This window comes from Cervus elaphus, chromosome 28 (genome assembly GCF_910594005.1).
Source record: "Cervus elaphus chromosome 28, mCerEla1.1, whole genome shotgun sequence".
Taxonomy (NCBI): Eukaryota; Metazoa; Chordata; class Mammalia; order Artiodactyla; family Cervidae; genus Cervus; species Cervus elaphus.
The window spans coordinates 9,108,256-9,135,980 of NC_057842.1; the positions used below are offsets into that span (position 1 = coordinate 9,108,256).

Genomic DNA, 27,725 nt, shown 5'->3' on the forward strand with positions numbered 1-27,725 from the left:
GCCAGGCAGGACTTAGTGACTATGTGCAGAGTACATCATGTAAAATGGGGGGCTGGATGAAGCACAAGCTGGAATCAAGATTGCCAGCAGAAATATCAATAATCTCAGATATGCAGATGACACCACCCTTATGGCAGAAAGCTAAGAGGAACTGAAGAGCCTCTTGATGAGAGTGAAAGAGGAGACAGAAAAAGCTGGCTTAATACTGAACATTCAGAAAACTAAGATCATGGCATCTGGTCCCATCACTTCATGCCAAATAGATGGGGAAACAATGGAAACAGTGAGAGACTTTATTGGACTCCAAAATCAATGCACATGGTGACTGAAGCCTTGAAATTAAAAGATGCTTGCTCCTTGGAAGAAAAGCTATGAAAAAGCATATTAAAAAGCAGAGAAGCTGCCACCACTGGAGTGAGCTACCCACCCCACCCCACCACCTGCCCCTGCTTACCCTTCATCTGCTGGCAAGAAACGTTCAAGGGGGACAGAGCCCTGGGAGCCCAGGTCATGGATGTACGGTGTCTGAAGATGAACGAACTTAACAAGGAGCTGCAGCACCACGGCCCAGACACTCGCTGCGTCAAGGCCGAGCTTGCTGAGCGGCTACAGGCAGCACTGAAGGCCGAGGACCCTGATGACGGGCGGGAGCTCGAGGCCATTGACGAACCGGGACGACCCGGCAAAGCAACGAGATGTCATGGACAATATTACCATGCAGAGCCACTTCTATGAGATGCAGGCCATAAAGCCAGAGAACAAGTCTGGCAAGGAGAGGAGACTGCTGGAAATGGCCTATAGCCCAGAAGTAAAGACAGAGATGAAGCAAGAAGCACCCACCGGCTTCCTCCCACCCGAAGCATCATCTCAACACAAACTAGACAGACAACAACTCCAGCGTCGCAAGAGGCCTTATGAGGAGAACTGGGGACGGAGGTACTTTGAGCACTGAGAGGATAGGAGGGGGGGATCTCTTCAGCTTCCGGCTGAAGACGGTGAAGATGACTTTCATCCATTGAGACGACACCCTGGTGGCCATTGACACCTATAACTGCAACCTCCACTTCAAGGTGACCCGAGGCCAGAGTAGCGGCTATTCACCCCCAGCTGAAGTTTTGCATACATGTGGTCAGGAGCCCATACCAGCTATGGGGTCAGAGGGGCCGTGTGTGCTTTGAGATGAAGATCCATAAAGAAAGTTCTGTGACGCACCTTCCGTCTCTGGAGCCTGACCCACACGTATTCCACATTGGTTGGTCTCTGGACTCCCGCAGCACTCAGCTAGGCGGAGCACCTTTCTCCTGTGGCCACGGAGGCACTCAGAAGAAGTTCACCAATAACCTCTTTGAGAACTCTGGAGACAGGTTTGCAGAGAAGGATGTAACCGGCTGTTTTGTGGACTTTGAATGTGGAAACGACGTGGAACTTTCCTTCACCAAAACTGGGAAGTGGATGGGCACCGCCTTCCGAATCCAGAAGGAAGCCTTAGGGGGTCTGGCCTTCTACCCTCACGTCCTGGTGAGCTGTGCGGTGGCGTTCAACTTCGGGCAGCGGGCCAAGCCCTACTGTTCCGTCCTGCCAGGCTTCACCTTCATCCGGCACCTTTCCCCAAGTGAGCACAACGCGGGCACCGTCGGGCCAAAGAGCAAGGTGGAGTGTGAGATTCTGATGCTGGCGGGCCTGCCGGCTGCCTGCAAAACCACATGGGCCATCAAACGCGCAGCCTGCAGCCCCTTCGAGAAGCTCAAACTTCTGGATGGCAGCGCCATCGTGGATGAGACGCAGGTAATGGGGCCTAGGCCTCAGCGTAACCACACGGGCCATTGCGCCATCCTGATGCCCCCGGCCACCACCCAGCGCCCGACAGCCTGGTCCAGATCACCGCCCGCAAGAAGCTCAGCTATAGCCTAAATCAGACGAATGCTTATGGGTCAGCCCGGAGATGAAAAATGAGACCATGTGGAGGCTTCCAGCGGAGAGCTATTGGAATTTGTCCTACTGAGCAAGACCTGAAAGACCGAACAATAAAGCAGACCGAAGGAGAAGGGACGGATGTCCGGGATCACACGGTCTTAGAAATGAAAGCCGGCTTCTCCTTGCCTGATGCTGGGGACCTCCTGGAGGAGGTGCTGTTCACTGAGCCGCGGAGAGAGGCCGCAGACAGGCTGGCAAGGCAGCCGAGTGAGGAAGGCGGTGGGGCGGGACCGCCGCCGAGGGGAGCGCTGACCACCGAGGCGGGGCGGCTCCCGGGGCCGCGGTGGTGGCGGCGGTTCCCAGCGCTGTGACAACCGAGGTCCCGGGGGCCGGGCGGGGGGCAACCGCGGAGGCTTCCAGAACTGAGGAGGAGGCAGCGGTGCAGGAGGCAATTGCCCAGGAGATTTCAACCGTAGTGGAGGTGGTGGCTACAACCTGAGCCGCCGGGGTAACAACCGGGGGACAACCGCAACTCCAACAACGGAGGCAGCTACAGCCGGGCTCCCCAGCAACGGCCTCCCCCACAGCAGCCTCAGCCGCCACCCACCTACCGCCCTGCTCCGAACCCTCCAGCTGCAACACCCCCTGCTCCAGCGCCAATACCAGCATCCCTCTGGTCAGCAGCTACAGCCCTCCACTGCCAGTCACAGCCAACCACCTCCCTACAACCAGGGAGGGTGCAGCCAGAGCTACACAGCCCCACACCTCACCTCCGCCACCACCTGCCTACAACTATGCGAGCCCCTTGCACCCCCTACCACCCCCCGCGGCACAGACCTACCCTCGGCGTGACTGCAACCAGGGTCAACAGTACAACCAGCAGTGGGACCAGGGCTATCAGAACCAGGGCCGGTGGCCACCGTACCGGGGAACTGTGACTATGGAGCTACACCGGGAACACACGAGGGGCACAGGCACACAGCGGCTGGCGAGTCCTGAAGGCCCCTGCCAGCTTCCTCTACCAGTGCCCGCCCGGGCGCTCCTCGTCCACTCCCACCGGGTGCCGAGGTGCTGGGGGCAGGGTACCCCAGGGCTGCCTCTTCTCTGTGGGGCTCTTCCCCCACAATGGGCTGTGCATTTCCTCTGGATTCAAACTGGCAGCGGTGACCTTTTATTTTCTGTTTGTCCCCCTCCCCTTCTCCTCTTCCTCCTCCCCACTTCCTCCTTCTGGACTAAAGATCTGTACCCCCCTCCTTGGTCCTACAGTGAGGCTACAGGGCTGGGGGTGGGGGCTGGGGGTGCTTCCTGTCTTCTCCTCCCAGCCCTGCAAGGGCACTTCAGCTTCCCAGACTCCAGACTCTCATGCAATTGGTTGTAAATTCTTCCAGGAGCTGTTTTACTGTCTACTTTTCAGGATTAAAAAAAAAAAAAAAAGGATCAAAAACTTTAAAGTTTTTTAAAAAACACACAGGCAAATTTTAGAAAGCAAAATGTAGAGGGAGGAAGCAGTGACAATTTTTTTTTTAATTATGCTTTTCTTTTTTTTTTTCAATTTTTAGAATTTGCCCATTTTTCTGTGGGTCAGCTGTTGATATTTCATTAGGATAACCATTTCTTTGCTAAGTTCAGGTGACAGAGGACGAGCCACACCCTCAAAACACACACAAAAGAAAACCACAGTATCATCTTTAACCTAACGTTCTATACAACGCCTCAGATTCTCCTAACCTTGCACACAAGCTTCTGTGTTGAGTTAAATTGTACCTGCCTTTTGCATTTGGAGAGAGTGTGGCTATTCAACTTGAAACCTTTAAAAACAAAGGAGAGACATTACTTTGCCAACAAAGGTCCATCTAGTCAAAGCTATGGTGAAATTAAAAGATGCTTACTCCTTGGAAGAACTATGATCAACCTAGACAGCATATTAAAAAACAGAGACATTACTTTACCAACAAAGGTCCATCAGTTCAAAACTATGGTTTTTCCAATAGTCATGTGTGGATGTGAGAGTTGGACTATAAGGAAAGCTCAGCACCAAAGAATTGATGCTTTTGATCTGTGGTGTTGGAGAAGACTCTTTAGAGTCCCTTGGACTGCAAGGAGTTCCAATCAGTCCATCCTAAAGGAAACCAGTCCTTAATATTCATTGGAAAGACTGATGCTTAAGCTGAAACTCCAATGCTTTGGCCGCCTGATGCCAAGAGCTGACTCACTTGAGAAGTCCCTGATGTTGGGAAAGGCTGAAGGAGGGAGGAGAAGGGGATGGCAGAGGATGAGATGGTTGGATGGCATCACTGGCTCGAAGAACATGAATTTGATCAGGTTCTGGGAGTTGGTGATGGACAGGGAAGTCTGGCGTTCTGCAGTCTATGGGGTTGCAAAGAGTCGGCCACTACTGAGCGACTGAACTGACTGGTATATACACACATATATGTATATGTATATATACACCATCTCCCAGAATGATGCTTGTTACTATATGTGACCATATGTATATGTGTATATACTCTATATGAGTGTGTGTGTAAATATATATATACACACATAAACACACACATGCATGCATTATGGGCTTATTTGTATTCCCCTTACTAAATTATCACATTGAAGTAATAACTCTCAGTATCAGAATATAAATCTATGTGAAGGTAGAGTCTTTATCATGGTAGTTAAGTTAGAATGAATTTCTTAGTGCATGCATACTAATTTTCTTCAGTTATGTCTACCTGTTTGAGACCCTATGGACTGTAACTCGCCAGGCTCCTCAGTCCATGGGATTCTCTAGGCAAGAATACTGGAGTGTCTTTCCATGCCTTCCTCCAGGGCATCTTTCCAACCCAGGGGTTAAACTTGCATCTCTTACGTGTCTTATGTCTCAGGCATTGGCAGGTGGTTTTCTTTGTTTGCTTGTTTGTTTGTTTTGTTTTGCTTTTTACCACAGGCACCACCTGGGAAGCCCCAGAGTTTGTTAGAGTGGGTCTCAATCCAATATGAATGATCCTCTTATAAGACAAGGAAATTAGGACCCGGAAACCCTTATACAGGAAGGAACTTGAGGGAAACAAAAGACAACATATAAACCTAGAGATGAGACATCAGGAGGAAGCATCCCTGATAATAACTTTATCTCTGATTTTGAGTCTCCAGTATCATGAGAAAATAATTTGTTCAAACCACCCAGTCAGTGGTATATTTTTGCAGCAGCCCTAGCAAACTAGTGTGTGTGTGTGTGTGTGTATATATATATATATATATATATATAATCAACATTTCCCTCAGAATGGTACATTTGTTACCATTGATAAACTAAGTTGGCACATCAGAGTCACCCAATGTTTACATTAATGTCATTTTCTACATTCTATGGGTTTGGACAAATGTGAAATAAGATGTATATTACTATGTATCATTCAGAGCATATTCATTATTTAAAAAATCTTCTGTGTTCTGCCTATTTATCATTCTCTTCAACCCCAACTCCTGACAACCACTGGTCTTTTCACTGACTCCATAGTTCACCTTTTATAGAATGTTTTATATTTTTCTGTTTGACTTCTTTTCACTTAGTAAATGGATTTAACTTTTCACACCCTGATGGCTCATTTGCTTTTAGCTCTGAATGCTATTCCATCATCTGGATGTGAGAATGTTTGTTTGCCCATTCATCTGCTTTTCCTGTGTGTACTGCGTGCTTAGTCACTCAGTTGTGTCCAGCTCTTTGTGACTCCATGGACTGTAGCTTGCCAGGCTTCTCTGTCCATGGGGTTTCTTCAGGAAAGGATACTGGAGTGGTTTGCTATGCCCTCCTCCAGGGCATCTTCCCAACCCAGGGATTGAACCCAGGTCCCCCACATTGCAGGTGGATTCTTTGCCATCTGAGTCACCAGGGAAGCCCTATTATAAATATCCATGTGCAGGTTTGTGTGTAAACACAAGTCTCCAACTCCTTTGAGTAATTAGGGAGAAGCATGATAGCTGGATTATATGTTAGTAGTACGTTCAGTTTTGTAAGAAATCATCAAACTATCTCCCACAGTGGCCATACCATTTTGTATTCCCACCAGCAATGAATCAGAGTTTCTACTGTTGAGAGTTTCTGAAAGAGAGTTCATCCTTGCCAGCATTTGGTGTTGTTAATGTTCTAGATATTGGCCATTCTGATGTGTGTAGTGATGTCTTTTTATTGCTTTAATTTGCATTTCATGACGACATATGACACAGTACATTTTTATTACCTTATTTGCCATCTCTATTTATTGCTTTGGTAAAGTATCTGTTAAGGTCTTTGGCCTATTTTTTAATTGTGTTGCCTTTCTTTTTGTTGTTTAGCTTTAAGAGTTCTTTTTATATTTTAGATAACAGACTTTTAGCAGACTTATCTTTTGCAAATATTTTCTCCCATTCTGTGGCTTATCTTCTTAATTCTCTTGACATTATTTTTCCCAGAGCAGAATTTTTTATTTTGATGAAGTTTAGCTTATCAGTGTTTTTTTCATGTATCATTCCTTTAATGTTACATGAAAAAAATGTCACCACAAAATGAAGGGTCATCTGAGTTTTCTCCTGTTATAGTCCAGGAGTTTTATAGTTTTGTGTTTTACTCCTAGGTCTATGACCTAGTTTCAGCAAATATTTTAGAAGGGTATATATATATATGTGTGTGTGTGTGTATATATATATATATACACATATAATTTTACATGTGGATATCTAGTTGTTACAGTACCACCTGTTGAAAAAGCTTCATTTATTGTGTTTACCTCTTCATCAAAACTCAGTTGACTATATTTATGTAGATCTTTCTCTGTAGTGATCTATTTGTCTATTCTTTCATCAGTACCACAGTGTCTCAATTACTATAACTTTATAGGAAGTCTTGCGATTGGGTAGTGTCAGGCCTACAACTTTGTTTTTCTCCTTTAATACTGTGTTGGCTATTATGTCTTTCTCTGTAAATATTAGAATCAGTTTACTGATACCACTATAATATTTTTTTAATGAGATATGCAGGCAAACCTCATTTTATTGCGTTTCACTTTACTATACTGCACATATATTGTGCTACTTACAAATTGAAGATTTGTGGCAACCATGAATCAAGCAACTAGTAGGGGCAGCAGCATTTGCTCACTTCATGTTTCTGCAACACTATTTGTTAATTCTTAAAATATTTGATATTTTTCATTATTCTTACATTTATTATAGTGGTCTGTGATTAATGAACTTGACCTTGACCTTGTTATTGTAATGGCTTGGGGTGTGGTGGTATCAAGAACTATGTCCATATAAGATCATGGAAATTAATAGGTAATTATTGTGTGTGTCCTGACTGATATACCAACTGACTGTTCCCCCTCTGCTTCACTCTCCTTGGGCCCCTTTATTCCCTGAAACACAACAGTACTAACATCAGGCCAATTAATAACCCTAGAATAGCCTGTAACTGTCAAGTGAAAGAAGAGTTACACATCTCTCATTTTAAATCAAACTATATAAATGATTAAGCTTAGCAAAGAAGGCATGTCCAAAACTGAGAAAAGCCAAAAGTGAGACCTCTTCACCAGTCGGCCAAGTTGTTAGTGCAAAGGAACTGTTCTTAGAGAAAATTAAAAGTGCTACTCCAGGGAGCATACAAACAATAAGAGTAAAGGAACTTTATTACAAATAAAAATTTTTAGTGTTCTGTTGCATGTATGCATGCTCAGTCATGCCCTATTCTTTGCGATTGCACTGGCTATACCCCTCCTTCCTGGCCCCTCTGTCCATGAGATGTTTCTAGCAAGAATACTTGAGTGGGTTTTCATTTCCTCCTCCAGGAGATTTTCCCAACCTAGTGATTGAACTCATATCTCCTGCATTGCAGGCCAGTTCTTTACTGTTGAGTCACCAGGGAAACCCTTAGTTGTCTGGATAGACGATCAAATCAAACACTACATTCCCTTAAGTGAATCCAGAGCAGAGTCCTAATGCTTTCTAATTCTTTGAAGTCTGAGAGAGGTGAGGAAGCTACAAAAGAAAGGCTTGAAGCCAGCAGAGCTTGGTTTATGATGTATAAGGAAAGAAGTCTTCTATATAACATAAAAGTACAAATTGAAGCAGTAAGTGCCAACAGAGAAGCTTCAGCAAGTTATCCAGAAGATTGAGCCAAGATAATTAGTGAAGATGGCTACACTGAATAACAGAATTTCACGTAGAAGAAACAGCCTTCTATTAGAAAATGATGCCATCTAGAGCTTTCATAATTAGCAAGGAGAAGTCAATGCCTGGCTGTAGAGCTTCAAAAAATAAGCTGATTCTATCATAAGGGACTAATGCAGCTGAGAACTTTAAGTTGAAGCCAATTGTTTTTCACCAGGTCTTTAAAGATTCTGCTAATTCTATTCTGACTGTGCTCTATATATGGAAAAACAAAGTCTAGACGACAGCACAGCACACCTATTTACAATACAGTTTACTGAGTATTTTAAGCCTGCTCTTGATAATACTTCTCAGGGGAAAAAAACAAAAAAAAGATACCTTCTAAAATATTTCTATTCATAGACAATACACCTGGTCACCTAAGAATTCTGATGGAGATGTACAGTGAAATTAATTTTAGTTTCATGCTGTCTAACACAACCACCATTCTGCATCCCATGGATCAAGTAGTAAGTTTGATTTCCAAGTCTTATGATTTAATAAATATATTTTTGTAAGGATATAGCTACCGTAAACATGATTTCTTCCATGGATATGGGCAAAGTGAATTGGAAAACTTCTGGAAAGGACTCATCATTCTAAGTCTATTAAAAACATTCATAATTCATGGGTTGAGGTCACATTACCAACATCTGCAGGAATTTGGAAAAACTTGATTCCAACTCTCATGATGACTTTAAGGAATTCATGTTTCAGTGGAAGGAGTAACTTCAGATATGGTGCAAATAGGAGGAGAATCAGAATTAGGAATGGAGCATGAAGATACAACTGCACTGTTGCAATCTCATGGTAAAGCTTAAGCAAATGAAGAATTGTTTTTTTATGAATGAACATAAAAAAATGGTTTCTTGAGATGGAATCTACACCTGATAAAGATGATTTGAAGACTGTTGAAAAGACAACAAAGGATTTAAGATACAACATAAAACATAGCTGAAAAAATTGAGAAGATTAACTTCAATTTTGAAGGAAGTTCTGATGTGAGTAATATGTTATCAGACAGAATTGCATGCTACATGGAAGTCACTCATGAAAAGAAGAGTCAATTAGTACAGAAAGTTTACTATTGTCTTTAAGAAATAGACAAGGAGAACAAGATGGCGGAGGAGTAGGTGGACGTGGAGTACGTATCTCTCCAAGGATACATCAGGAATACACCTTCAGACACAGAAGTGCATGCAGAACACCAGCTGAGAGTGGACAGGAGGACCTGCCCAGTAGAAAAGAATGTATAGAATCATGCAAAACTGGGCCAGCATCGGCAGCTAATAGAGAGACTGGCCCATCAAATGCCTGATGCACTGAACTACAGAGTAGGACCCCACCCAGGGTGCCCCTTTATGTGCCTGCTATGCCTAACAACAGAGAGCCTAGGCAAGGGAGCCTTTTAAGTGCCTGAATGGGCAGAGCTTCAGAGAAAGACTGGCCAAGGACGCCTTTTGATTGCCAACTACAAGAGAATCCAATAAAGACTGATAGGGCAGTAACTCCTCCTTCGGAGGAAGTCAGTGTCCCTGGACACTTGGTGCCACGAGGGTCCCTGCAAGCCAAGCAGCTGTGCCACCTTCACACTTAACTCTCACTGGAGCAGAGCTGCCACAGGGGAAAAAAAGTCTTGCATCTATGTGTGAAGGGTCGCTTTGGTCGTGTCTGACTCTTTGTGACTCTGTGGACAGTGGCCTGCCAAGCTTCTCTGTCGGTGGGATCTTCAGGCAAGAATACTGGAGTGTATTGGCCTATACTGCTTGCCTTACCCTTCTAGAGCACTATATTTCCTGCTGCCTTAGCAGCCAACCTCACTGAGTACCTGGTGCTGTCAGAACCCCTGCGACTCAAGCAGCTACACCACCTCTACACCTGGCCATTACTGGGGCAGACCCAAGCCCTCCAGGGCAGCCTCAGGAGGAAGCCCCAGTGGATGGCCGACATACAAAGATGGCAATGAAACCACTATTGCAACCCAGGGGCAGTGTGGCTAAGGAAGAAGACCCAAAACCTTCCCACCAGCCATACAAGCTGCAGATTAAACTAAGCAGGCTCTGTGTCTATGGAGCCACTGAGAGCTCCCACAAAAGAAAACGCACTCGCTCTGATAGCTGTGGACATTGGAGGCAAGAACACACAGGAGTAGGACCAGATTAGAATCTGAGCTGCCCCCACAGCAGGTCCAGAGATCAGCACAGTATTGGAGGGCATCCTAGGGATGTAAGTTGGATTGTGACTTCCATCAAGGGAAAGGACTCTGACAGCAATGACTCAAAAAACAAACAAACAAACAAACAAAAACAAAAACAAAACAAGCAAACAAAAAAACATTTATTTTCTTATTTTTTGACTTGTTCTGTAGATTATTTTGGATGTTTTCTCCCCCCCACACCGCCCCCCCACACAGCCCCCCGCCCCTGCTCTGTTGTGGTCATTGATTTCATTGACACTAAGAAATCCAATTAAGTTTTGCCATTCCCTTCTGGCCTGGAGGGTTTCTATTGATAGATCAGCTTTTGAGCTTTTGGTTTTTTTTTTTTTTTTTTCTTTCTCAGTCACATTTTTTAAATTTTTGTCATAAATGTCTGCCTCTACATTGGGCTTTTGCAGTTCTGTGGAGTTTTCTTTTTTTAAAAAAACCTATTACTATTTTTTCTACATTTATTACGTAATTTGCGTTTCCTACTGTTCTTTTCCCCTTGCAGTTAACCTTTAATGTATATAAATCTTCTTTATCTAATTCTATTTGCCTTTGTGTGTCTATACTTTCTTTCTTTACTTTCTCTCTTTTCCTCTCAACATATTTGTTAGTTTTATTTTCACTGCTTTAATCCCCAATTGTCACCTTGCTTTAGTTTTGTTTTCCAATTTGCGCTTTAATTAGTTTTGTTCTGGAAGATATAATTTTTGGTTTCCTTTGTTCACCAGATCAATCTATTTTATTTATTTTTGTTGGACAGTTTTGATTTAGCTTTTGGGTGTATATGTATAATGTGTATATTCCTTAACAGAAGCAGAAGATATTAAGAAGAGGTGGCAAGAATACACAGAAGAACTGTACAAAAAAGATCTTCATGACCCAGATAATCACAATGGTGTGATCACTCACCTAGAGCCAGACATCATGGAATGTGAAGTCAAGTGGGCTTTAGAAAGCATCACTACGAACAAAGCAAGTAGAGGTGATGGAATTCCAGTTGAGCTATTTCAAATCCTGAAAGATGATGCTGTGAAAGTGCTGCACTCAATATGTCAACAAATTTGGAAAACTCAGCAGTGGCCACAGGACTGGAAAAGGTCAGTTTTCATTCCAATCCCAAGAAAGGCAATCCCAAAGACTGTACAAACTACCGCACAATTGCCCTCATCTCACACGCTAGTAAAGGAATGCTCAAAATGCTCCAAGCCAAGCTTCAGCAATACGTGAACCGAGAACTTCCAGATGTTCAAACTGGTTATAGAAAAGACAGAGGAACCAGAGATCAAATTGCCAATATCCACTGGATCATTCAAAAAGCAAGAGAATTCCAGAAAAACATCTATCTGGTTTATTGACCATGCCAAAGCCTTCAACTGTATGGATCACAATAAACTGTGGAAAATTCTGAAGGACATGGGAATACCTGACCACCTGACCTGCCTCTTGGGAAACCTTTATGCAGGTCAGGAAGCAACAGTTAGAACTGGACATGAAACAATGGACTCATTACAAATATGAAAAGAAGTACATCAAGGCTATATATTGCCACCCTGCCTATTTTACTTCTATGCAGAGTACATCAGGAGAAATGCTGGGCTGGAAGAAGCACAAGCTGCAATTAAGATTACCGGGAGAAATATCAATAACCTCAGATATGCAGATGACACCAACCTTATGGCAGAAAGTGAAGAGGAACTGAAAAGCCTCTTGATGAAAGTGAAAGAGGAGAGTGGGAAAGTTGGCTTAAAGCTCAACACTCAGAAAACTAAGATCATGGCATCTGGTCCCATCACCTCATGGGAAATAGATGGGGAGACAGTGGAAACAGTGTCAGACTTTCCTTTTTGGGGCTCCAAAATCACTGCAGATGGTGACTGCAGCCATGAAATTAAAAGACGCTTACTCCTTGGAAGGAAAGTTATGACCAACCTAGATAGAATATTAAAAAGCAGAGACATTACTTTGCCAACAAAGGCCCATCTGGTCAAGGCTATGGTTTTTCCAGTGGTCATGTATGGATGTGAGAGTTGGACTGTGAAGAAGGCTGAGAGCCGAAGAATTGATGCTTTTGAACTGTGGTGTTGGAGAAGACTCCTGAGAGTCCCTTGGACTGCAAGGAGATCCAACCTGTCCATCCTGAAGGAGATCAGTCCTCGGTGTTCATTGGAAGGACTGATGCTGAAGCTGAAACTCCAATAATTTGGCCACCTCATGTGAAGAGTTGACTCATTGGAAAAGACCCTGATGCTGGGAGGGATTGGGGTCAGGAGGAGAAAGGGAAGACAGAGGATGAGATGGTTGGATGGCATCACTGACTCGATGGGCATGAGTTTGAGTAAACTCCGGGAGTTGGTGATGGACAGGGAGGCCTGATGTGCTACGATTCATGGGGTCGCAAAGAGTCGGACACGACTGAGCTACTGAACTGAACTGAACGCAACTGATATTCCCTCACACTTTCTATTGTTGTTATAAACCTCTGCATCAATGTGGGCTTTTGCAGTTCTGTGGTTTTCCTCCCCCCGCCCCCCCCCCCCGCTTTTTTCTTCTTTACTCTTTTATATAATTTTAAGTTTTAATTGTTTTAACCTATTATATTTTTTCTACATTTATTCCTTTTTTTGCCTGTCCTACTGTACTTTTCCCCTAACAGTTAATCTTTAATGTATATAAATCTTCATCAACCTCTATTTATTAATTTATTTTTTCATCAACCTCTATTTAACTTTGTATATCTATTCTTTCTTTTCTTTTTTCCCTTTACTCTCAACATATTTGATAATTTTATTTTCATTACTCTATTCCCCACTTGGCACCTTGCTTTAGTTTTGTTTTCTACTTGTACTTAAGTTAGTTTTGTTCTTAACTTGTAAATATAATTTTTGATTTCCTGTTTGCCAGGTCAGTAGACTGTACTTTATTTTTGTTACATTGTTTTCACTTTGCTCTGGGTGCCTACGTATATATGCATATTCCATTATTTTATTTATTATTGGCCTGATTTTGTGACTCCATTTGTCTGGTTTCAACTTTGGTTTGCCATTTTTGGATATTTATTTTAATCTCACTTAATGCCATAACAAACCACTTGTGGAATTTTAGTTCCTGCCAGATGTCAAGCCCTAGTCTTTGGAGTGGGAGCACTGACTCTAAGACCCTAGACTACCAGAGAACTAACCCTAGGGACTATCAAATAGTGAGAACTCACAAAAAGGAAACCACCTGAATATAAAACCTGACATCACCCAACCAACTAGTGGTTGAATAATGAAAAGGAAGAGAAATACTGCAGAAATGAAAGAACAAACTAGAAACAAAGATGTCCAAATAAAGGAAGAGGAAATAGGAAAACTACCTGAAAAATAATTCAGAATAATGATAGTAAAGATGATTAAAAACCTTGAAAACAAAATGGAGAAAATGTAAGAATCAACTAACAAAGACCTAGAAAAATTAAAGAATAAACCTACAGAGAAAAACAAAACAATTACCGAAATTAAAAATACTCTAGAAAGAATCAATAGCTGAATATCTGAAGCAGAAGAACGAATCAGTGTGCTGGAAGATAAAATGGTGAAAATAACTGCTGAAGAGCAGAATAAAGTAAAAAAGAATGAAAAGAGCTGAAAACAGTCTCAGAGACCTCTGGGGCAATATCAAATGCACCAACATTCAAATAATAGGGGTTCCAGAAGAAGAAGAGAAAAAGAAAGTATATGAGACAATTTTTGATGAGATTACGGTTGAAAATTTCCCCAACATGGGAAAGGAAATAGTCAATCAAGTCCAAGAAGGACAAAGAGTACCATACTGTATGAACCACAGAGAAACACGCCAGGACAAATACTAATCAAGCTAATAAAGACTAAACACAAAGAAAGAATATTAAAAGCAGCATGGGAGAAGAAACAAGTAACATAGATGGGAAACCCCATATACTTAATAGCTGATTTTTCAGCAGAAACTTTGCAGGCTAGAAGGAAATGGCAAGATATATTTAAAGTACTGAAAGGGAAAATTCTACAACCAAGATTACTTTAGGCAAAGATCTCATTCAAAATTGATGGAGTAATAAACAGTTTTTCAGACAAGCAAAAGTCAAAAGAATTCAGTACCACCAAACCAGCTTTACAACAAATGTTAAAGGGACTTATACAGTCAAGAAATACAACAGAAGAAAAAAGATCTACAAAATCAACTCCAAACAATTAAGAAAATGGCAATAGGCACATATTTATCAATAATTGCTTTAAAAATAAATGGATTAAATGCTCCAACCCAAAGACACAACCAAAGGATTGGCTGAATGGATACAAAAACAAGACCCATATATATGCTGTCTACAAGGAACCCACTTCAGACCTCAAGAACACATAGACTAAAAATGAGAGGGTGGAAAGATACATTCCATGCAAATGGGAAGCAAAACAAAGCTGGAGTAGCAATCCTTATATCAGACAAAATAGACCTTAAAAATAAAGATTGCAAGAGATAAGGAAAGACACTACATAATTATCAAGGGATCAATCCAAGAGGAAAAGACAACAATTATAATTATCTAGGCACCCAACATACAAGCACCTCAGTACATAAAACAACACTAACAGATAGAAAAGGAGAAATTGGCAGTAATACAATAATAGTAGGAGACTTTAACACCCCACTCACACCAATGGGCAAATCATCAAAACAGAAAATTAATAAGGAAGCACAAGTCTTAAATGATACATTAGATGAGATGGATCTCATTGATGTATCCATAACATTCCATCCAAATGCAGAATACACCTTCTTCTCAAGTGCACTTGGAACATTCTCCAGGATAGACCACATGTTGGGTCACAAATAAAACCTAAGTAAATTTAAGAAAATTGAAATCATATCAAGAAACTTCTCCTACGTCAATGCTATGAGACTAGATATCAATTACAAGAAAAAGGTGTAAGATACAAACAAGTAGAGATCAAACAACTCATTTCTAAATAACCAACAGGTTACTGAAGAAATCAAAAAGGAAATACTAAAAACTTCTAGAAACAAATGACAATGAAAATACAACAATCAAAACCTATGGGATTCGGCAAAAGCATCTTTAAGAGGGAAGTTTATAGCAATACAATCCTACCTCAAGAAACAAGAAAAACATCGAATAGACAACCCAACTTTACATCTAAAACAGTTAGAAAAAGAACAACAACAACAACAAAAACCCCACAAAATTAGTAGAAGGAAATAAATCATAAAGATTTGAACAGAAATAATGAAAAAGAAATGAAAGGAAAAAATAGTAAAGATTAGTAATACTAAAAGCTGATTCTCTGAGAAGATAAAAAAAAAAAAAAAAATTAACAAACCTTTAGCCGGACTCATCAAGAAAAAAAGAGAAGGATCAAGTGAACAAAATTAGAAATGAAAAAGGAGAGGTTAAACCAGACAATACAGAAATACAAAGGATTATAAGAGACTATGATGAACAACTATATGGCAACAAAATAGATAACCTGGAAGAAACAAACACGTTCTTAGAAAAGTTTAATCTTCCAAGACTGAACCAGGAAGAAATAAAAACTATGAACAACCTAATTACAAGCACTGAAATTGAAGCTGTGATCAAAAATCTCCCAAAAAACAGAAGCCCAGGACCAGATGGCTTCACAGGAGAATTCTATCAAACATTTAAAGAAGAGATAATGCATATCCTTCTAAAACTCTTTCAAAAAATTGCAGAGGAAGGAACACTTCCAAATTCATTCTACAAGGCCACCATTACTCTGATACCAAAACCAGACAAAGACAACACTCAAAAAGAAAACTACAAGTCAATATCACTGATGAACATTGATTCAGAAATCCTCAAATAAATTTTAACAAACAGAATTCAACAACATATCAAAAAGCTCTTACACCATGATAAGTTGGGTTTATTCTAGGGGTGCAAAGATTCTTCAATATATGGAAAACAATCAACATGATACACCATATTGACAAATTGAAAGATGAAAACCATATGACATCTCAATAGAAGCAGAAAAAGCCTTTGACAAAACTCCTCACTGATTTATGATTAAAACTTCAAAAAGTGGGCATAGAAGGAACCTACCTCAATATAGTAAAGGCCATATATGGTAAACCTACAGCAAAAATTATTCTTATTTGTGAAAAAGTGAAAGAATTCCCCTAAGATCAGGAACAAGACAAAGGCATCCTTTCACCACTACTTTTCAACATAGTACTAGAAGTCCTAGCTATAGAAATCAGAGAAGAAAAAGAAATAAAAAGAATCCAGATCAGAAAAGATGAAGTAAACCTCTCATTGTTTTCAGATGACAAGATACTGTACATAGAAAACCCTAAAGATAGTATCAGAAAATTACTAGAGCTAATCAGTGAATTTAGCAAAGCTTCAGGATACAAAATCAATGAACAGAAATCACTTTCTATATAATAACAATTAAAAATCAGAAACATAAGTTAAGGAATCAATCCCATTCACCATTGCAACAAAAATAACTAAATATCTAGGAATAAACTTAGTGAAGAAGATAAAATAACTGTACACAGGAAATTATAAGACACTAATGAAAGAAATCAAAGACAACATAAACAGATGGAGAGATATTACATGTTCTTGGGTAGGAAGAAATAATACTGTGAAAATGATTATACTACCAAATGCAATCTACAGATTTAATGCGATCCCTATCAAATTATCATTTTACACAGAACTAGAACAAAAAATTTCCCAATTCATATGGGAACACAAAAGAACCTGAATAGCCAAAACAGTCTTGAGAAAGAAGAATGAAGCTGGAGGAATCAACCTTCCTGACTTCAGATTATATTACAAAGCTACAATCATCAAGACAGTGTGGTGCTGGCACAAAAAACAGAAATATAAACAAATGGAATGAGATAGAAAGCCCAGAAAGAAACCCATGAACCTATGGGTACGTAATTTTTTAAAAAAGGAGGCAAGAATATACAATAGGGCAAAGACAGCCTGTTTAATAAACAGGCTGGGAAAACTGGACAGCTGCATGTAAAAGAATAAATTTAGAACACTTCCTAACACCATACACAAAGATAAACTCAAAATGGATTAAAGACCTAAATGTAAGACCAGAAACTATAAAACTCTTAGAGGAAAACGTAGGCAGAACACTCGATGACATAAATCAAAGCAAGATCCTCCATGACTCACCTCGTAGAGTAATGGAAACAAAACCAAAAGTAAACAAGTGGGGCCTGATTAAATTAAAAAGCTTTTGCACAGCAAAGGAAACTATAAGCAAGGTGAAAAAACAACCCTCAGAATGGGAGAAAAGAATAGCAAATAAAATGAGTGACAAAGGATTAATTTCCAAAATATTCAAGCACCTCATACAACTCAACACCAGAAAAACAAGCAACCCAATCAAAAAATGGGAAAAAAAAAACCCTAAACATACATTTATCCAAAGAAAACACACAGATGCCTAACAAATGCATGAAAAGATGCTCAACATCACTCAATATTAGAGAAATGAACACAAATTTTGACAGTGAATACTTTTATCTCCAGGATGTAGAGAAAATGGAATCCTCTTGCACTGTTGGTGGGAATGTAAATTGATACACTCACTATGGAAGATGATATGGAGATTCCTTAAAAAACTAAGAATATGGTGGTTTGACCACCATATGACCCAGCAATCCCACTCCTAGGCATATACTCTGACGAAACCAAAATTGAAAAAGACACATGTATCCAATTGTTCATCACAGCACTATTTAATTGCAGGACTGTTTACAATAGGTAGAACATGGAAGCAACCTAGATGTTCACTGACAGATGAATGGATAAAGAAATTGTGGTACATATACACAATGGAATATTACTCAGTCATAAAAAAGAACACATTTGAGTCAATTCTAATGAGGTTGATGAACCTAAAACCTATTGGGGTGAAGTAAGTCAGAAAGAGAAAGATAAATACCATATTCTATACATATGGAATCTAGAAAAATGGTATTGAATAATTTATTTACAGGGCAACAGTGGAGAAACAGACATAGAGAATAGACTTATGGACATGGGGGAAGGGGAGGGGAGGGTGAGATGTATGGAAAAAGTAACGTGGAAGCTTACATTATCATATGTAAAATAGGCAGCCAACAGGAACTTGCTGTATGGCTCAGGAAACTCAAACAGGGGCTCTCTGTCAACCTAGAGGGGTCAGATGGGGAGGGAGATGGGAGGGGGTTTCAAAAGGGAGGGGATATATGTATACCTATGGCTGATTCATGTTGAGGTTTGACAGAAAACAAGATAATTCTGTAAAGCAATTATCCTTCAATTAAAAAAAAAAAAAAATCAGTAACCTCAGATATGCAGATGACACCACCCTTATGGTAGAAAGTGAAGAAGAACTAAAGGGCCTCTTGATGAAGGTGAAAGAGGAGCATGAAAAACTTGGCTTAAAACTCAACTTTCAACAAACTAAGATCATGGCATCTGGTCCCATCACTTCATGATGAATTGATGGGGAAACAATGGAAACAGTGACAGACGGTATTTACTTGGGCTTCAAAATCACTGCAAATGGTGACTGCAGCCATGAAATTAAAAGATGCTTGCTCTTGGAAGAAAAGTTATGGCCAACCTAGACAACATATTAAAAAGCAGAGACATTACTTTGCCAGCAAAGGTCTGTCTTATCAAAGCTATGATTTTTCCAGTAGTTATGTATGGATGTGAGAGTTGAACTGTAAAGAAAACTGTGTGCTGAAGAATTGATGCTTTTGAAACTTGATGTTGGAGAAAACTCTTGAGAGTCCGTTTTACAACGAGGAGATCCAACCAATCCATCGTAAAGGAGATTGGTCCTGAATATTCATTGGAAGGGCTGATGCTGAACCTGAAACTCCAATACTTTGGCCACTTGATGCGTAGGAATTGAGTCTTAGAAAATACCCTGATGTCGGGAAAGATTGAAGGCGGGAGGAGAAGGGGACAACAGAGGATGAGATGGTTGGATGGCAGCACCGACTCTATGGACATGGGTGTGAGTAAACTCCAGAAGTTGTTGATGGACAGGAAGCCTGGTGTGCTACAGTCCATGGGGTCGCAAAGAGTCAAACAGGACTGAGAGACTGAACTGACTGAAGATACACTAAATAAATTCCATGTCTTTATCTCACAATTTTAAAATCAAAAAAGCAAAAGGGTGTCTCTGTTCTTTAGGGGATTTATCCTACCATCTACCACCTTTTCTCTTTTTCATTTAAAGTGACAACAACCCTTTTCATTCTCAAAAAGGACTTTACATGCTGAACTGATACTTTTCAATTACCCCTTAAGTAGCCATTTTTCATATCTTTTTACTGGATTATAATTGAAATATAATATTATATTAGCTTCAGGCATATAGCATAATGATTCAATGTCTACCTACATTCCCAAATGACCACCACAGTAAGTCTAGTTATCATCCATCACCATACAAAATTATGACAATATTATTGATTTGATCCCTGTGGTGTACATTTTATCCCAAGACTTGTTCACAGTATTGATGGTAAATTATATCTCTCAATTACCCAATGAATTTTGTCCACTGCCCCAATCCACTCCCCTGTCAAACACCAGTCTGTTTCCAATCTATTAGTCTGGTGTTGCTTTATTTATTTGTTTCATATTTTAGATTTCACATATAAATGAATTAACAAAATATTTTTCTTTCTCTTTCAGACTTCTTTCACTTAGCAAAATGACCTCAAGTTCCACTCATGTTATCACAAATGGCAAGATTTCATTCTTTTTCTAATGGCTGAGGAGTATCCCATTGTATACACATACACAACTTCTTTATACACTCATGTAATGACAGACATATAGGTTGCTTTTTTCCTGGGCTATTGAAACCTTGCTGAAATGAACACAGAGGAGCATATATTTTAATAAGTGCTTTCCTTGGATAAAAACAAAGTGATGCTGGGTTATATGGTTCCATTTTTTATTTTTTGGGAAACATCCACACTATTTTCCATAGTGACTGCACCAATATACAAGTCCTTCAATAGTGAATGAAGGTTATCCTTTTGCTATAGCCTTGCCAGATTTGGTATTTAACTTTTTGATAATAGCCTTTCTGATATGTGTAAGGTGATATCTCAGAGGTTTTGATTTGTAACTACTTAATAATTAATGATGAGCTTATTTTCAATGCTCATAGTAATATGCCTATTTGTCATCTTTATGTCTTCTTAGGTGGGATGTATATTCATGTCTATTCTAATCAGATTTTTAAAAATATTGAGCTATATGGTATATATTTTGTAGTATTATACTCTTACTGGATATATGCTTTGCAAATATTTTCTCCCATTCAGTAGGCTGAATCAAAACAGATGATGGTTTCCTTCAGTGTGCAGAAATTTTTAGTGTTTTATAATCATGCTTCTTATTTTTGCTTTTATTTTCCTTGCTTGTGGAGTCAAATTCATTAAAAAAAAAATACCACTAAGAATGATGTCAAGGAGATCACTGTGTTTTATTACAGGATTTTTATAGTTTAAAGTGTACAACAATTTGCTTTTCTCTTATGTCTTTGATTTTATAAAGTAAATATAAAAATAAAACAATGTATAAAGTAAATATATATATATATATATATATATATATATATATATATATATCTCAGATTATTTTCATTATAGGTTGCTACAAGATATTGAATATTGTTCCCTGTGTTATATGGTAAACATTTACTGCTTATCTATTTTATGTACAGTGCTTTCTATCTCTTATTTCCATACTCTAATCTTTTCTTCCTTCCCTCTCTCTCCCATCTGGTAACCATAAGTTTGTTGTCTATTTATTGTCTATGTCTGTGAGTCTGTTATGTAAATAGATTCATTTATACTTTATTCTTTAATCCTTTACTGTAGATTAATTGCCCATGTATGTCTGGGGTCTCTATTCTGTCCCACTGATCTGTGTATCTGTTTTTGTGCCAGTATTATGCCATTTTGATCACTATAGCTTTGTAGTGTAGTTTTAAACCAAAGCATGTGAAAGCTTCAACTTTATTCTTCTTTCTCAAGCTTGTATTGGCTATTCAAGGTCTTCTGTGCTTCCATAGAAATTGTGGACTATTTGTTCTGATTCCATGGAAATGTCCAAAGGTATATTGAGATGAATTGCCCTGAATCTGTATTGTTTTAGTTATTATGAACATTTTAACAATACTAATTATGCCAATCCATGAGCACATTATCTCCTTTTAGTTATTTGTGTAGTCTTTATTTTTTTATTGTTGTCTTATAGTTTTCAGATAACAGATTTTTCAGTTGCTTCATTTTAAATTTTTTCCTAGATTTTTTCTTTTCTTTTCAATTCAATTATTAATGAGATTCTTTTCTTAACTGTTTTCTGATAGTTATTCTATAAAAACATAACAGATTTCTCTGTATTAATTTTGCATCCTAAAACATATTAAATTTGTATCCTGAAATATTTATTTATTAGTTCTTGCTGTCTTTATGATTGAAATTTTAGGGTTTTCTATGTATAGTATCATTTCAACTGCAAAATGGTGACTATCTTCTTTTCTTTTTTTTCCTTTTCCAGTTGGGATAACTTTTATTTATTTTTCTTCTCTGATTGCTATGGGTAACACTTCCAATATTAGGCTGAATAACTATGGTGACAGTAAGCAATCTTGTCTTTTTCTTTATCTTAGAGTAAATTATGTTTTCAGATTTTCACCTTTGGGTATGATGTTGGCTATAGATTTATCTGTATTCTGTATCAAGATGGTGGAGTAGCAGGACGTGTGCTCATCTTCTCCTGTGAGAACTCCAAAATTACAACTTGCTGCTGAACACCAATTGACAGAATATTGGATCTCACCAAAATAAGATACTCCATGTCCAAGGGTAAAGGAGAAGCCACAACAAGATGGCAGGAGGAGCAAAATCGCATTTAGAATCATACCCCATACCCGCCAGAGATGATTGGAGGACTCAAACAAAACCTTGTGCACACCAGGACCCAGAGACACCACTGAGACTGAGCCAGACCTGCCTTTGAGTGTTTGAGCATCTCTTGTGGAGGTACAGGTCAGCAGTGGTCTGCTGCAAGGATAGGGGCTCTGGGTGCAGCAGACCTGGGTCACACAGCATGTGGCATAAGCCTTCTTGGTGGAGGTCACTATTAACCCAATTGTGGAGCCACCAAGCAGATGACCCACAAACTGCAGAATAATTATACCAAAGAAATTCTCACATTGTTAAAAAAAAAAAAAGTTCTAGGATCCACAACAGATTTCCCAACCTGAGGGTCTGATAAAGAGACTGAGGACCCCCAGGGAATCTGACTTTGGAGGCCAGTGGGATTTGATTATAGAAGTTGCACAGGACTGGGAAAACAGACCCTTGGAGGGCACAAACAAAACCTTGTGTGCACACCAAGACCCAGGAGAAAGGAGCAGTGACCCCACAAGAGACTAATCCAGATTTGCCTGTAAGTGGTCAGGAGTCTCCAGTGGAGGCAGGGGTCAGCAGTAGCCTGATGCAGGATCAGAGGCACTGAGTGTGGCAGTGCGTGCATGACACCTTTTGAAGGACCTCACCGCTATCTTCATTACTTCCTCCCTAGTTTGGCCTCGGGTCAAATAACAGGGAGGGAATACAGTCTCACCCATCAACAGAAAATTGGATTAAAGATTTACTGAGCATGCCTGCTCTCCCATCAGAACACCTGGCTTCCCCCACAGTCAGTCTCTCCCATCAGGAAGCTTCCACAAGCCTCTTATCTTTATCATTCAGAGGCCAGAATGAAAACCATAATCAGAGAAAACTAATCAAATTGATCACGTGGACCACAGACCTGTATAACTCAATGAAACTACGAGCCATGCTCCAAAGGGCCACCCAAGACGGATGGGTCATGGTGGAGAGTTCTGATAAATGTGGTCCACTGGAGAAGGGAATGGCAAACCACTTCATTCATACATGAACAGTATGAAAAGGAGAAAAGATATGACAATGAAAGATGAATTCCCCAGATCGGTGGGGGCCCAATATGCCACTGGAGATCAGTGGAGAAATAACATGAGAAAGAATTAAGAGACAAAGCCGAAGCGAAAACAATGCCCAGTTGTGTTTGTGACTGGTGATGGAAGTAAAGTCTGATGCTATAAAGAACAACAATAAAGCATAGGAACATGGAAGGTTAGGTCTATGAATCAAGGTAAATTGGAAGTCATCAAACAGCAGATGGCAAGAGTGAACAATGAAATTTTAGGAATCAGTGAACTAAAATTGACTGAAATGGGTGAATTTAATTTAGATGACCATTATATCTACTATTGTGGGCAAGAATCCCTTGGAAGAAATGGAGTAGCCATCATACTCAACAGAAGAGTCTGAAATGCAGTACTTGGATGCAGTCTCAAAAACAACAGAATAATCTCTGTTCGTTTCAAAGGCAAACCATTCACTATCACAGTAATCCAAGTCTATGTCTCAACCAATAATGCTGAAGAAGCTGGTGTTGAATGGTTATATGAAGACCTACAGGAACTTCTAGAACCAACACCCAAAAAACATGTCCTTTTCATTATAGGGGACTGGAATGCAAAAGTAAGAAGTCAAGAGATACCTAGAGTAACAGGCAAATTTGGTCTTAAATTACAAAATGAAGCAACACAAAAGTTAACAGAGTTTTTCCAAGAGAAAACATTTTTCATAGCAAACTCCCTCTTCCAGCAACCCAAGAGACAACCCTACATATGATCACAAGATGGTCAATACCGGAATCAGATTGCGTATATTCTTTGTAGTCAAAGATGGAAAAGCTCTATGCAGTCAGCAAACACAAAACTGGGAGGTGAATGTGTCCCAGATCATGAACTCCTTAACTGCAAAATTCAGACTTAAATTGAAGAAAGTAGAGAAAACCACCGGATCATTCAGTTATGACCTGAATCGAATCCCTTATGATCTTATGATAATACATTGGAAGTGACAAAGAGATTCAAGGGATTAGATCTGTTAGACAAAGAGCCTGTAGAACTATGGACAGAGATTCATGACACTGACTTTTCACTTCATATTAGGCACTTTAGAGTTACTTACAGAAGCAATATAACCCTTTGGAAAAGGTAGAGGAACCGGAGATCAAATTGCCAACATCCACTGGATCATAGAAAAAGCAAGAGAATTCCAGAAAAACATCTACTTCGGCTTTATTGACCGCACCAAAGCCTTTGACTGTAGATCACAACAGACTATGGAAAATTCTTCAAGAGATTCCTCTTCACTTTCTGCCATAAGGGTGGTGTCATCTGCATATCTGAGGTTATTGATATTTCTCCTGGCAATCTTGATTCCAGCTTGTACTTCTTCCAGTCCAACGTTTCTCATGATGTATTCTGCATATAAGTTAAATAAGCAGGGTGACAATATACAGCCTTGACATACTCCTTTTCCTATTTGTAACGAGTCCATTGTTCCATGTCCAGTTCTGACTGTTGCTTCCTGACCTGCATACAGATTTCTCAAGAGGTGGGTCATGTGGTCTGGTATTCCCATCTATTTCAGAATTTTTCACAGTTATTGTGATCCACACAGTCAAAGGCTTTGGCATAGTCAATAAAGCAGAAATAGATGTTTTTCTGGAACTCTCTTGCTTTTTCAATGATCCAGTGGATGTTGGCAATTTGATCTCTGGTTCCTCTGCCTCTTCTAGAACCAGCTTGAACATCTGGAAGTTCACGGTTCATGTATTGCTGAAGCCCGGCTTGGAGAATTTTGAGCATTACTTTACTAGTGTGTGAGATGAGGGCAATTGTGCAGTAGTTTGAGCATTCTTTGGCATTGCCTTTCTTTGGGATTGGAGTGAAAACTGACCTTTTCCAGTACATCATGTGAAATGCTGTAATCAAGATTACTGGCATTAATATCAATAACCTCAGATATGCAGATAACACCAAACTTGTGGCAGAAAGTGAGGAAGAACTAAAGAGTCTCTTGATGAAAGTAAAAGAGGAGAGTGAAACAATTGGCTTAACGCTCAACATTCAGAAATCTAAGATCATGGCATCCGGTCCCATCACTTCATGGCAAATTGATGGGGAAATGATAGAAACAGTGGCTGACTTTATTTTTTTGGGCTCCAAAATCACTGAAGACAGTGACTGCAGCATGAAATTAAAAGACCCTTACTCCTTGGAAGAAAACTTATGACCAACCTAGACAGCATATTAAAAAGCAGACATTACTTTGCCAACAAAGGTCTGTCTAGTCAAGGCTATGGTTTTTCCAGTAGTCATATATGGATGTGAGAGTTGGACTATAAAGAAAGCTGAGTGCTGAAGAATTTATGCTTTGAACTGTGGTGCTGGAGAAGACTCTTGAGAATCCCTTGGACTGCAAGGACATCCAACCAGTCCATCATAAAGGAGATCAGTCCTGAGTTTTCATTAGATGGACTGATGTTGAAGCTGAAACTCCAACACTTTGGCCACCTGATGTGAAGAGCTGACTCATTTGAAAAGATCCTGATTCTGGAAAGATTGAGGTAAGGAGGAGAAGGGGACGACAGAGGATGAGATGGTTGGATGGCATCACCGACTCAATGGACATGAGTTTGGGTGGACTCTGGTAGTTGTTGATGGACAGGTAGGCCTGGCATGCTGCAATTCATGAGGTCTCAAAGAGTCAGACACGACTGAGTGACTGAACTGAACTGAACTGAATTGTTTGTAGTCTCCTATGATTACTAGTATTTCTGTGGTTTCACTTTTAACATTATCCTCCTCCATAATTAATTTTCTTTATTGTGGCCACTATTTTTTTTTCTTAATGTGCCTTGCTAAAGACTTCTTAATTTACTCTATTACATCAATGAACCAGTTTTTAGTTTCATTGATCTTTTCTATCAACTTTTTAGTATTTATTTTATTTATACCTCTTCTAACATTTATTAGTTCCTTCCTTAAAGCTTTTGCTATTTTTTTTTAAATTCTTCTTTTCTACTTTCTTTAGATGTAAGTTTAGGTTTTTTATTTGAGATTTTTCTTCTTTTCTGAGAATGGCTTGTGTCTCTATGAAATCCTCTCTTAGAAGTGCTCTTGCTTTATCTCATAGATTATGTATTGTGTTTCCATCTTCATTGTTTAAAAGCACTTTTGATTTATTTATTGACCCATTGTTTTTTAGTAGCATATTTTTTAGTCTCTGTGTATGTTTATTTTTTTCCATTTCTTTTATTACTGATTTATACTTTTGTACCATTGAAGTCAGAAATTATTGATATAATTTCCATTTTCTTAAGTTTATTGAAGTTGTTTTATTGCTCAATATATGATATCTCCTGGAGAATGCTCCATTTACACTTCAGAAAAAATGTATATTCTGCTATTTTTGAATAAAAGATTCTGCAATCCATCCGATTTAGTGTGTTATTTAAGGGTGATGTTCTCTGATTTTCCATTTGGATAATCTTTCTATTGATATAACAGGGGTGTAAGAGTCCCTACTATTATTGTATTACTATAAAATTTCTTGTTTTATGAAAGTTAATATTTGCTTTATGCTTAAGGCACTTCTCTTTTGGGTGCATAAATATTTACCAATGTTATACTTTCTTGTTGGAATGACCCCTTGTTATTACGTAATGCCTTTTTTTGTTTTTGTTACAGTTTTTCTTTTAACATCTACTTTGTTTAATATGTTTCGCTACCCAACATTTTTTGGTGGGTGGGCATGGAATAACGTTTTCCTTTCCTTAACTCTCAGCCTGTGTGTGATCTGAAATCAGTCTCTTCTAGGTAGCATATGTAACTTCCCTGATAGCTCAGCTAGTAAAATGTTTGCCAGCAATGCAGGAGACCCCAGTTTGATTCCTGAGTTGGGAAGATCCCCTGGAGAAGGGATAGGTTACCCACTCCAGTGTTCTGGCCTGGAGAATTCCGTGAACTGTATGGTCCATGGGGTTGCAAAGAGTAGGAAATGACTGAGCGACTTTCACTTCACTTTACTTCAGGCAGCATATACATGGGTCTTTTTTTATAGTCCTCTACTCACCCTGTCTTTTGATTGGAGATTTTAGTATATTTATATATAAAGTAATTATTGATAGTTATGGACTTATCACCATTTGCTAATTATTTTCTGATTGCTTTGGTTGCTTTTCCATATTTTTATTTGTTTGTTTTTCCCTGCTTTTTCCTTCCTCTCTACTTACTTATTCACTTCCCTTATGGTCTGATGGCCTACTTCAGTTGTGTATTTCTGTTCCTTTATCCTTTTTTGGGTGTATCTATTATAGGCTTTTGGTTACCAATTTACATCAGTCTAATTTAAGTAGATAATCACTTACATTTGACATTTTCTAAAAGCATCAGATTTTTGCTTTCTTCCCCTGATCTGAACCTAGCAC

The 27,725-nt window shown here is 39.5% G+C and overlaps 1 pseudogene; it reads left to right on the forward strand.

The window, feature by feature from the left end:
* The first annotated feature begins 510 nt into the window (after positions 1-510).
* Positions 511-10,057, forward strand: LOC122685221 (annotated as a pseudogene).
* The last annotated feature ends 17,668 nt before the right edge of the window (positions 10,058-27,725 follow it).